At 40.2% G+C, this 12,987-nt stretch overlaps 1 protein-coding gene across 2 annotated transcripts in view; it reads left to right on the top strand.

Moving 5' to 3' along the window:
* Nucleotides 1-12,987, top strand: part of THRAP3 (thyroid hormone receptor associated protein 3) — a 72,043-nt gene that overhangs the window by 16,337 nt on the left and 42,719 nt on the right. Inside the window, exon 2 of one of the 2 annotated variants that reach the window (XM_059919089.1) lies at nucleotides 10,992-11,100. The exons of the other annotated variant lie outside the window; for it this stretch is intronic. The gene's annotated coding sequence lies outside the window, so the exon portion shown is untranslated. The remainder of the gene's footprint in view (nucleotides 1-10,991; nucleotides 11,101-12,987) is intronic. 2 annotated transcript variants of the gene reach the window in all.

Raw genomic sequence — 12,987 nt, forward strand, 5'->3', positions numbered from 1 at the left:
AAGTTTGCTAAGGCAAATGAAACAGTTTAAGTTAATATTTCAAGTTCTGTGATTCTGTACATGTTTTTACCATTTTAAAAACTGTGTACATGTGCCACAATATGGCTGAACCTTGAAGACATGCTAGGTGACATAAGTTAGACATAAAAGGACAACACTATGATTCCACTTGCGTGAGATACCTAGATTAGTCAACTTCATGGAGACAAAGTAGAGTGGTGGTTGCGGTGGTGGGGGTGTTACTGTTTAATGGGTGCGCGGTTTGTGTTGGGGAGATGGAAGAGTTCTGCAGATGGATGGTGGTGATGGTTGCATACCAGTGGGAATGGGCTGAATGCCACTGATCTGCACTGTACGCCTAAAAATGGTTAAAATGGTATGTATCTTGTGTTATGTATGTTTTACCATAGTAAAAAATATATATATTATTTAGCTAGTATTTACTCGTTTTGTTATTCAACACCGGGGAATCCAAAAAAAGGAGTTTCATCTGGTACTTGCCCTCAAGGAGCAAAATAGTCTAGTAATATGGCATGATTAGTATTTTTCAAGGAAATAGAGGCTTAAGTTGTAAGGAAATGGTGATAGCTTATAAAAAGTTGTAATGTGATAAAATAAATTCTGGAAAAGTAGCTGTTAGGATTTCCTGACAGTCTTGTATGCTGAATAGGCCAGAGGATTCAGATGAGGTTATAATTTTGCCCCGAGGCACCTCTGCATAGCCTAAGAGCAAGATTTTAAAAATCACCTGTCTAGGTAGGAACTGTCAGGTACACAGATGGCATGTTGATCCGTCTCTCTCTGTTGTAAATTGAGAACCTGGGGCACAGAATAATGGTGCCATTTAGGGGTCAAGCTCATTCAGCCTGGAATCAAGTATAGGTTTGGGTTTGTTGCCAGAGTGTTCTGCTTCTTTAAGAGATTTCGAAGATGTAGTGTCTTATATTCTGAGTCTGCCATAAATCCAGATTCTGAATTATCAAGAGAGAGAACATAATTGTTTAATGACCTTGTGACTACCTATAGCAGCTAGTTGAAGTCTTGTCTTTTAACTCTGTCATTTTGACATTGGCCTGATTCATAATTATTATTATTGAGTACTAATGGTGTGCTAAGCACTTTCAGTAACTTTATGCATATTAATTTATTCAATTTTCATAACCCTTTGTAGTAGGAACCAGTTTTACAGGTAAAGAAACAGAGATAGTGAGATTTAATTAAGAAATTTAGGGCTTCCCTGGTGGCGCAGTGGTTGAGAATCTGCCTGCCAATGCAGGGGACACGGGTTCGAGCCCTGGTCTGGGAAGATCCCACATGCCGTGGAGCAACTAGGCCCATGAGCCACAACTACTGAGCCTGCGCGTCTGGAGCCTGTGCTCCGCAACGAGAGGCCACAGCCAATAAATAAATAAATAATAAAAGTGTAAAGAAATTTAGGGCTTCACTGGTGGCGGAGTGGTTAAGAATCTGCCTGCCAATGCAGGGGACACAGGTTCGAGCCCTGGTCTGGGAAGATCCCACATGCCGCGGAGCAACTAAGCCCGTGAGCCACAACTACTGAGCCTGCGCGTCTGGAGCCTGTGCGGAGCAACTAAGCCCGTGAGCCACAACTACTGAGCCTGCGCGTCTGGAGCCTGTGCTTCGCAACGGGAGAGGCCGCGACACTGAGAGGCCTGCGTACCGCGATGAAGAGTGGCCCCCGCTCGCCGCAACTGGAGAAAGCCCTCGCACAGAAATGAAGACCCAACACAGCCAAAAATAAATATAATGAATAAATAAATTAAAAAAAAAATTTATCACAGGTCTAAGTTAGTTGGTGGAGTGGGAATCAATCAAATTTAGGCAGTCTAGTTTTAGAGCATGTGTTCTTTTCTATTATTTATTGGTAAGTGCTTTGCAGATTGCTTTGGGATGATGGATTACTAATTTTATTTGCTTTACTGTAAGTTGCTGGGCATAAGTATTTAAAAATGACATTTTCTACCATTTGAGATCCTACAGTTTTGAGAATTACTGTTCATTAAGGGTTTATTCTTGTTTGGCCATTTGCACTAAATGACTTTGTTAGGCAAATTATGTAAATTGAATACAGTTTTTGAAATACAGGTGTGTTAGTGAGAAGAATGGGATTCTTTTGGGGGGAATAACACTTTTAATTGGGGTCTATAGCAATTGATGGCAAATGTTCATCTGTTAATGATGAAATTTGTAGTGAGATTTTACAAATGTCATCTTTTTTAAAAAATTAATTGATTATTTTTGTCTGCGTTGGGTCTTCATTGCTGTGCGCAGGCTTTCTCTAGTTGTGGCGAGTGGGGGCTACTCTTCATTGCGGTGTGTGGGCTTCTCATTGCGGTGGCTTCTCCTGTTGCGGAGCACGGGCTCTAGGCTCGCGGGCTTCAGTAGTTGAGGTGCGTGGGCTCAGTAGTTGTGGCGGACAGGCTTAGTTGCTCTGAGGCATGTGGGATCTATTCCGGACCAGGGCTCAAACCCGTGTCCCTGGCATCGGCAGGCGGATTCTTAACCACTGGGCCACCAGGGAGGTCCCCATATGTCATCTTTGAAAACATCTTTTCACACAGGTCCTGCCAAATACTAATACTAATCCATGAGCGTATGATTTTTTTTGGAGCATATGATTTTAATTGAGCATATTTATCACTTGGAAGCCTTTATAGAATTCTGTTAGATTCTTTTCTCGATACTTGCTTTTTAGCATGCTCTTACACTGCACATTAATCATTTCCAATTGAAGATTAGATGGAAGTTCTTCCTCAGTTGTGTTTAGATGGATTTTGAAATATGGAGATTTCCTTTGCACTTGCATTGGGGAAATACGGTAAAACTGTAGTTTGAGCTAAGAAAATATGTCTGCTTCAAATTTGTGTGGGACTGGGTATCTCATTGCTTGTTTTAACTTTCGACAGTACAGGAAATGAAAAAAGTAACAACGTTACTTGTGATTCAAACAATGTATGTTCATTTTAATTTGCTGTAGTATGTTTCCCATAGAAGTGCTGTTTTGTCTTGTTAATTTTCAAATGGATTTATTAAGAAACGTTATTAACTGTGCAGCAAAAGCTAATTTCCAAAGCCATTAAGTATTCAGTAATAGTGTTTAAGGATGATTCGTCTTCAGAAAAATTTCAAATTCAGTCTTTTTTTTTTTTTTTAAAGTATTTATTTAGGCTGCGCCGGGTCTTCGTTGCAGCATGCGGGATCTTTAGTTGTGGCATGTGGACTCTTAGTTGTGGCATGCAGACTCTTAGTTGCAGCATGCATGTGGGATCTAGTTCCCTGACCAGGGATTGAACCCGGACCCCCTGCATTGGGAAAACGGAGTCTTACCCACTGGACCACCAGGGAAATCCCTCAAATTCAGCCTTGAGCTTAAAAAAAAAAAAAACCAATAAAATTTTATGGCTGCTAAGCCATTTAACTGCTGTTTAGTAAGCAAGTCAAGATTCACCTTCTGTTTCTGACAGAAATTCATAGAACTGATGAATCCGCTACAGAAGTGGATTGAGAGCAAATGAAGGTCACTCTTGACAATACTGGTTCAATAGCATGTGATAGATTTTTTTTGCAGAATGCTTGCTGATGAACAGTACAGTGAATAAACCATTTGCTTGAAATACTTTACATTTTTCACAGGCTTTGTAAATTTGTCCAACTAAGCCCTTTCTTCTCCACACGTTTTTACCGCCATTATTTGTGCACATCTTAGCAGATTCAAGTTCAGATTGTATTGAATTAATGTTCTCTCAACCTTTGTGAAAAGATTCTTGCCAGTGGTTGTTCCACACAGACTGTTTTGTTCATAGTGTTCAGTCACTTCAGACTTAGCATTGACATCACTAAACAACTGAGCAGTATCAGTAATATTTGTTGAATCATCAAGAGCCGTGGAACACCACCCACAATCATTTGCCTTCTTTTAAAAATAAATTTATTTTTGAACAGTTTGATTTACAGACAGTCTCAGAAAATAGTACAGGGTGTTCCTATGTATACCCCATATCCATTTCCTCTGTTAACACCTTGCATTAGTGTGGTACAGTAGTCACAACTAATGTACCAGTATTGGTACATTGGTATATTCTTACTAACTGAAATTCATACTTTATTCAGATTTCCTTAGGTATTTTTTTTTTTTTTAATTTTTTAAAATTTTTTGGCCGTACAGTGTGGCATGCGGGATCTTTAGTTCCCTGACCAGGGATCGAACCCATGTTCCCTGCAGTGGAAGCACAGAGTCTAAACCACTGGACCACCAGGGAAGTCCCCAGATTTCCCTAGTTTTTACCTAATGTCCTTTTTCTGTTCCAGGATCTCATCTAGGATATACATGAAGTTGTTGTGTCTCCTTAGGCTTCTCTTGGCTGTGACAATTTCTCACACTTATTTTTGGTGACCTTGACAGTTTTGAGGAGTACTGGTTAGCTGTATTGTAGAACGTCCCTCAATTGGGATTTGCCTAATATTTTTCTTATGATTATACTAGTGTTATGGATTTGGGGGAGAAAGAACACAGAGGTAAAGTGCCATATCATATCAAGGAATACATGCTGTCAGTGTGACTTCTTGTTAACTGTGATTATCTGGCTAGGTTTCTCCAAAAAATTACTCCCTCCCCTTCCTGCCACAGTGTACTCTTTGGAAGAAAATCGCTAGGCATACTCACCTCCACTTAAGGAGTGGAGAGTTGTAGTCCACCTCCTTGAGGGTGGCGTATATACATAAATTATTTGTAATTCTTCTGCATGGGAGATTGGTCTTTTCTCATCCATTTATTTATTTATTCAGTTACTTATTTGTATCAGTATGGACTCATGGGTATTTTTGTTATAATCCAGTACTTTATTTTGTTCTAATTTTTCTGATTTTTACTATTGAGAGCTCTTTCAGTTTGACAGGAGTGTCCTTTTGACATATGCCCTTTATTGTGTGTGGTGCTGTTTTTTTGTTGTTGTTGTTTAGCACTTCCTTACTTTCTGGCACTATAAGATACTCCCAAGCTCATACTGTGAATCCCCTCCCCCAGCCCTAGATTCAGCCATTTCTCGAAGGGGCCCTGGTTTCTTTTATTGGAGAATGGTATTAGAAATCAAGATCTGGGTGCTAGGTGTGCACATTGCTACTGGAAGGTATTGCTTCCAGGTCTTCTCAGCTGACAAAGCAAGGAAATACATCTGTATACTAACATATATTCCATATACTTACAGAAATATTTGTAAGTATTTCATATTTCTGCATATCTTCATTTGTATCTGTATTAAGCTAGACATGAATTAGTGATATCTCCAATTCTAATCCAGTACCTCATTGATCATTCTAGTCTTTTCCTTTTTTATCTATAACCTCCCACTCCCAACAGTGAGAAACTTGGCTCTCACCATTTGCCATCCATTTACTCATTAGTTCCAGTATGTATGTGGTGTAGTGGTTTCAGGATTGTTAACCTGTACCCTTTAACAACTTTACAACTAGAAAACTTTAACAAGTAGAATACAGTGGTTATATGCAGTTCCTTTTGCTTTTTATCTTCTCATTTCACTTATTTTCATAGTTAACTTAGGTTAGCACCTTTCCTCTCCACTTGCCCTGCCCTATTTTTGAATTGACTACTTATATTGCTCCCATTGTCCTCAACCCTTCAAACCAAAAAGCTAATAGTCTTAAACAAGTTCATTCTCTCGAGACACATGTTTTAGGCTCTTGCAGTCAAACATAACTTAATTAACTCACTATAGATAAACGACTTTCCTCCTTACGTTAACAGATACAACACTCAAACTTACTTCGGTTGTAGCTTTATTTTTGTTTATTTTTATTTTGTTTTTATGAAGATTTTCTGTTATGATAAGATACTCTTTTAAATTTTTAAAAAATTTCCAGCAGTTGGTTTCCTGTGAGTTGGGAATATTGTGTGAGTGCTTAGTTTGGTAATGTTGACACATATTGTGTTCTTGGCACAGCTATGGCATCATTTCATAATAAACACAATGTGTTGCCATCTAATTGGATTAAAAAAAAGCACCCACACTCCATGTGTGATATGACAGAATCCATGGTACTTGAAATGCTTTTTATTTTTATTTATTTATTTATGGCTGTTTTGGGTCTTCATTGCTGCACGTGGGCTTTCTCTAGTTGCAGCAGGCGGGGGCTACTCTTCGTTGGGGTGCACGGGCTTCTCATTGCAGTGGCTTCTCTTGTTGTGGAGCACGGGCTCTAAGTGCACGGGCTTCAGTAGTTGTGGCTCATGGGCTCAGTAGTTGTGGCTCGCGGGCTGTAGAGCGCAGGCTCAGTAGTTGTGGCACACGGGCTTAGTTGCTCTGCGGCATGTGAGATCTTGCTGGACCAGGGCTCGAACCCGTGTCCCCCGCATTGGCAGGCGGATTCGTAACCACTGCGCCACCAGGGAAGTCCCTGAAATGCTTTTTAGTTACAATTGCTTCACCACAATTTGTAGCAGCGCAAAGTGGTGAGACCACTGCTTGTAGTCGCTTTTGCAACTACTTTGCTGTTGTAGTGTGAAAGCAGTTATCTATAAACAAATGAACCTGGCTGTGTTGCAGTAAAACTTCACGGATACTGAAATTGGAATTTCATAGAATTTTCACACGTCATTAAATACTTTTGATATTTTTCTACCATTAAAAAAAAAAAAAATGTAGAAATTGGGGAATTCCCTGATGGTCCGGTGGTTAGGACTCCGCACTTCCACTGCAGGGGGGCCTGGGTTTGATCCCTGGTCGGGGAACCGAGATCCTGCAAACTGAGCGGGTAGCCAAAAAAAAATGTAGAAACTGTTAGGTGGTTCATAGGTGGTACAAAAACAGGTCGGGCTGTGTGACATCATTTGCTCACCCCCCCAAGCGAAGAAGGCCCTGTATACTGGACACATTTGGGAGTATCTGTCTTTCTCTCCAAAACCATTCATAGTAATTTCACCAGTCTTAGATTCAGTATTGGTCCCTGGTTCATACCAGGGAAGCTGCTTGGAGCAAGACATTGCACAGTTTTCTGTGGTAAAACACTAAAGGTTTATTTGCCTAGCTGTCATAATCTTATCAATTCCTAGTATTTTTTTCAATGGGGAGTGGATAAGATTAAATTTTGTCATTGGCTACTTTGGGTTAACTTGAATAGAAGACACTGTCCTCTTTTGTTCCTATTTATTTATTTATTCATTCATTCATTCATTCATTCATTTTTGGCTGCATCATGTCTTTGTTGCTGCCTGCGGGCTTTTCTCTAGTTGCGGCGGAGGCTACTCTTCGTTGCAGTGCGCAGACTTCTCATTGCGGTGGCTTCTCTTGTTGCGGAGCACGGGCTCTAGGCACGCGGGCTTCAGTAGTTGTGGCTCACGGGCTCTAGAGCGCAGGCTCAGTAGTTGTGGCATATGGGCTTTGTTGCTCCGCAGCATGTGGGATCTTCCGGACCATTGCTCGAACCCATGTCCCCTGCATTGGAAGGCGGATTCCTAACCACTGCGCCACCAGGGAAGCCCTTTTGTTCACTTTTATTCAACTTGATTTTGAAAGTAGACACATTAGTCCTTAAGTATTGTAGAAGCAACATGTGCCTGGTGGTCTTTTTCTTTTTTTGGCTGTGCAGCGCGGCATGCGAGATCTTAGTTCCCTGACCAGGGATGAAACCCATGCCCACTGCATTGAGAGTGTGGAGTCTTTTTTTAAAAAATTATTAATTAATTATTTATTTATGCGGCTGCATAGGGTCTTAGTTGTGGCACACAGGATCTTTCATTGCGGTGTGTGGGCTTCTCTCTAGTTGCGGTGTGTGGGCCCTCTAATTGTGGCGCACGGGCTTAGTTGCCACGCGGCATGTGGGATCTTAGTTCCCCGGCCAGGGATTGAACCTGCGTCCCCTGCATTGGAAGGCGGATTCTTAACCACTGGACCTCCAGGGAAGTCCCTGCATGGTGGTTTAAAGGACTAGCTTTGACCTCAGGTTCATAGCAGACAAGGTCATCTTTGTGCTTCCTTATCTTCTGTATTTCTCAATAAAAGATTATCAGGGGTGCTTGAGGTGAGATAAGAAAAAACATTTCAAATCTTCTTTAACTGTAGGAAGTAAAAACGCTTTAACTGTAGGAAGTAAAAACTTAGAATATTAGTGCTCTCTGTTTGGATTTAGGAACTATGTTGTTACGTAAGGTATAGTGTATGGAACGTGGGGGCATTCTGAGCTGCACTCTAGTCTAAGCCACTGCTGTCCTTTTCCTGGATAATTGTAGGCAATATCTAACAATTTGTTCTGCTCTTGCCCTGTTAAGGTCTGTTCTACACTCAGCAGCCAAGATCCTTTTAGAACGTGATTCTGGTCCTTGCTCCTCTGCTCAAAACAGTGCCGTGGCTGCCTACATAACCTGTAGGAAAACCAAAGTCCTTACGATGGCTTGCAAGGCCCTTTCCATTCACCCATGTCTCTGACCTGATCTTCCATCTGTTGCCTGGCAACTGTTGGCATCGCAGCTACTCTGTTTTTCTGTCTTCGTCAGATACACCAGGCATGTTCCCTCCGCAGGGTCTTTGCACTTGTTCTTTCCTCTATTTGGTCCCTTTTGCCTTCAGATAAAGTACAGCATACTGTTTCTGTTCGTCTTTGCCTTCTCTGACCACATTACATAAAAGAGTAACTCTTATTCCTCCTGTGCTCCCATCTGCCCCTTAGAATGTAAGCTCCAGGAATGAAGAGATATTTTTAAAATTTATTTATTTTTGCCTGTGTTGGGTCTTCGTTGCTGTGCGCCAGCTTTCTCTAGTTGCAGTGAGCGGGGGCTACTCTTCGTTGCGGTGCGCGGGCTTCTCATCGAGGTGGCTTCTCTCGTGGAGCACAGGCTCTAGGCGTGCGGGCTTCAGTAGGTGTGGCTCGCGGGCTTAGTTGTTCCAAGGCATGTGGGATCTTCCCGGACCAGGGATGAAACCCGTATCTCCTGCATTGGCAGGCGGATTCTTAACCACTGGGCCACCAGGGAAGTCCCTGAGGAGATTTTTAATTGCTGAATCTCTGTTGCCTAAAACAGTACCTGGCAATGTAGTAGGTACTTCATAAATTTTTTGTTGAAGTAAGTGGACAGTTAAAATGGAAATTGTGTAGAAGGGGAAAAGATATATTGTCGGTAGTGCTGTGGTGTCCTTGCTAATATACTGGTATCTGACGAAAGACGGGTCAGGAGAATGAGGCTGAAAAGCATGCCTATCACTGTCCCAATGACTCAAGCAGGACAAGTTTGGGGGTGCATAAAAACTGGTGGCAGGTGACTTAGGGCTTCAGGTGTCTCCTTGCTGTCATAGAATAACTAAGGGCCAGAGCCTCAGATTTGCTTCTCCACCCATTGCAACGATGGAAAATTGAAGATTTGTTGTGATGAGAAAATTCTTGCCAGTGTCGGAGAAGAGGTTAGTTAATAGGGAAGAAACATGATGGGGTAGAAAAAGGAAGATTGTGTGTGTGTGTTTGTTAACTGGCTAGAATTTTAAAGGTGGATGTATTGGAATAGTTCTTTAATTAGTGCATTGTAGAGTAAGCGGTTCCCAGTTTTGTAGCAGTCATCGGGGGTTCCCTCAAGCTGACCGATGTGAGCCCCTGTGCCTCTGCAGTTACAAACAGGGAAAGAAGTTTCGGTTGATGAAACCTAGGATGAGTTCCCAGAATGACTTGCAAGAATATATGCAAAAGTATTGTGGAAGAATGAGTTTTTGTAAGTGCTATATTTTTGCTATTTATCAACTAAACGAATATATACCAGCATTGTCATTAATTTGCCAAATGGTCTGACTGAATAGTAATTTCATCTGGATAAGTCTTAGTTTTAACAGTAGGTTTTTTTTGCCTCTTTGTAATGTTAATTACCTGATAACCTTTGGTATAGGTCAAGAGTTTATTGCTTGTGTATTCAGTTTATTCAGTGGACACATATCAGTGTTAGGTATATAGAGTTTGCAGCCTTGTGAGGTAAGTTGACATATTAACAGACATGATGATACGCGTGTAAGGAGAACCGTGTCTAGGGTAACAGAGAAGCAATACCTAACCCAGCCTGGGTGAGCCAGGGACAGCTTGCTGGGGAAGGAGACCCTCGTAAGAATGAGTAGGAATTTGCTGAGAGGGGAGTTGAGGGCTCCCCACTACTGAGAGACTATAGCTTAAGGAAATGCATTCTTTTCTCTCCTGGCTAGATAGGCAAGGATTCAGCTATGTGCAAACCACAGGTTTCAGAGAAAGCTAAGGTGGGTATCCTTGATTGAGTCAATGAATAAGTGAAAAAAGAAGATTAATGTCAAGACTGCATCTTCAGATTATTTAATTCCTAGGTGCCTTCCTACTTTACAGTATTTATGAATGAACAAAAAAACTTTAATCTAGATGTGAGGATGTTAATTACATACTGAGCTTGCTGATCTTGGAACTTTGTTTTCCTGTTTGTTTGGGATAATACTACATTGCTTTGCTATATGGCCATGTTAGTAGTATTTGGATCTGGGAATATTTAAACAACTGGATCTGAAGGGTTTTTTTGTGCTTTGAGGGATGAGTGTGGGGAGTTACTTTAACTTGAAATGTATTTGTTAAATTTAGTTCAGCATACTTGAAAGTTTTTTGTTTCAAGCATCTAATTCTTCTGAAGTTATTCTCCAGGTTGAATTATGGAGTTTGCAAGTTAAACTTGTATAATGCAGACCATAGCACCTGAAATATTGCCAGTGGAAGTATCAGGTTACAAGAGGAAGGTTTTAGCTTTCCATACTTTCCAACCTTACTGTAGGAGGTTGGGTGGATGAAAATGAGTACGAGAGACCCTCAGGCCAGTATACTTTGGGAGAGAATCCTGTGTCCACTTGGAGTTAAGTTGAGGGCTAGAGGAGAGTTTCTGCTTACAGATTCCAAGCATCTGTATTTCAAGATGCAATCTGCAAGGTTTGGGTAGCTATTTTATCACTGCTTATTTCTTCTCATTCCAGAGTTGTATCCTGACTTTGTAAATTGGAGAAGCCAGTGCGGCACTGCCAGTATTCTTTGAGGTAGTGTCTGTTTGGGGTCTGGTGCAAGTCGAATCATTGTTCAAATAAGGTAAATGCATGGTGGTAAAAGGAACTAATAATAACTTCACTGGCTTATAAAGCCAGTCTTATGTTGTTTATCCAGAAGATTCCTTAATGGAAGTTCTGGGTTCTTATTAAGCAATATTTATCTTTCAGTTTAAAAAACTGAAACAGGCTAATAAAGTAGCCTTGCTTTCCTCTCTGATTCCATCCCAAGTTGTAGAATCAGCAGTTACTTTCTTATTTTAACTAACTTCTGAATTTTTAAATGACACATGTTTATTCACTTGGACATACTGAAAAATATCAGCCATAAACTTGACACATATATAGTCACTGTTAATAGTTTGGTGAACAGTCCCTTGTCGTGCATATGTTACTCTGATATGTGTGTATATAATCAATATTGGAGTTGTGCTTTTTTGTCACTTGGTTCTTGTTAACAAGAAAAGTTTTCTCTGTTTGCATTTTTAAATGACTCATGGCATTTCATCATTGGATGTGGCATATAATTTATCTAACTAGTTCCTTTTTGGTAAACATTTAGGCTTTTGTTTCATTTTTCCGTGTGTTAGGTAACTGTGTGATGGACATGAATAAATTTATGCATACAGTTGATTTCCCCCCATAGTACAGTTTCTTCTCTTAAATTTTAAAAAACATTTTATATATTTATTTAAACATTTTTTGTTTTACTTTTTATTAATACATGTACAAAAACCATGTACGTAGTCATGTCAGACCATCAGCTCCACAGGGCTTTTTATGAAAAACAGTCCCTCCCACCCCTTTTTCAGTCCCTAGAAGCAATCATTTCCAACTCTTTACTGTTTCTTTTGGTATTACCTCTAAAATAATAAGCTTATTTTGTTACTTACGGATTTTCCAGTTTTGGGTATTATCTATTAACTTTCTACTTTGGATAGTGGTAGAATTCTCTGACCACCTCACATGTCCACATTTATTGTCACTCTGGTTATAATTGAATTTTGGTTAGAGCAGTATTCACTGTTAACAATATTAAGGTTATGTATAGCTTGTTCACAGACAAATGTCGTATGTTATGGTTAATTTCCTTTTTTCTGTACAACTTTTTGTTTTTTCTATTGTTAATAATTATCTTTTTCTGGTCTGTTTTGTTTAGTTTCTATGTTCTTATCAGTAATTTCTTTCTAAACTCTACCCAGAAGTGTAAATTCTTCCTCAATACTTTAAGCATTTTGGTTATATTATAAATTTTATCTTAGAGATATTTTCTTTTTTTAAAAAAAATATTTATTTATTTATTTGGTTGCACCTGGTCTTGTGGCAGGCGGGCTCCTTAGTTGCGGCTTGAGGGCTCCTTTTAGTTGTGGCTCACCAGCTCCTTAGTTGTGGCATGCGAACACTTAGTTGCAGCATGCATGTGGGATCTAGTTCCCCAACCAGGGATTGAACCCAGGCCCCTCGCATTGGGACCGCGGAGTCCTAACCACTGCGCCACCAGGGAAGTCCCCTTAGAGGTATTTTCTAATCTGCTTCATTCTGAACGTGTGCTCTAGGCAGCTGGGGTGTTGTTATCACAGCATCATCATCCTGATGATTTTTCCTACCTTTTTTTGGTTTTGTTTATGGTAAGAAGAAGGAATCTAACATTTTGTATTAAGTCATTAATCAGTTGTCCCAACTATTCACTAATACTCAGTGTTTTTATTATTGTTGCCTTATTTCATCTTTAAATACTTAGTGATACAAGCGTTTCTTCTCTCTCCAGACTCAGCAAGCAAAATATAATTGATATTTCCATACTTCTTATTTTTCACCACGTGGAACTATGACAGTTCTTCAAGAGACTTAAGTATTGGAAACTAGAAAACAAAGACTAGAAGGACATGTACATAGGAAGCCAGTTGCATAATTTAAAAAATAAGTATAC

This window comes from Balaenoptera ricei, chromosome 1 (genome assembly GCF_028023285.1).
Source record: "Balaenoptera ricei isolate mBalRic1 chromosome 1, mBalRic1.hap2, whole genome shotgun sequence".
NCBI lineage: Eukaryota > Metazoa > Chordata > Mammalia > Artiodactyla > Balaenopteridae > Balaenoptera > Balaenoptera ricei.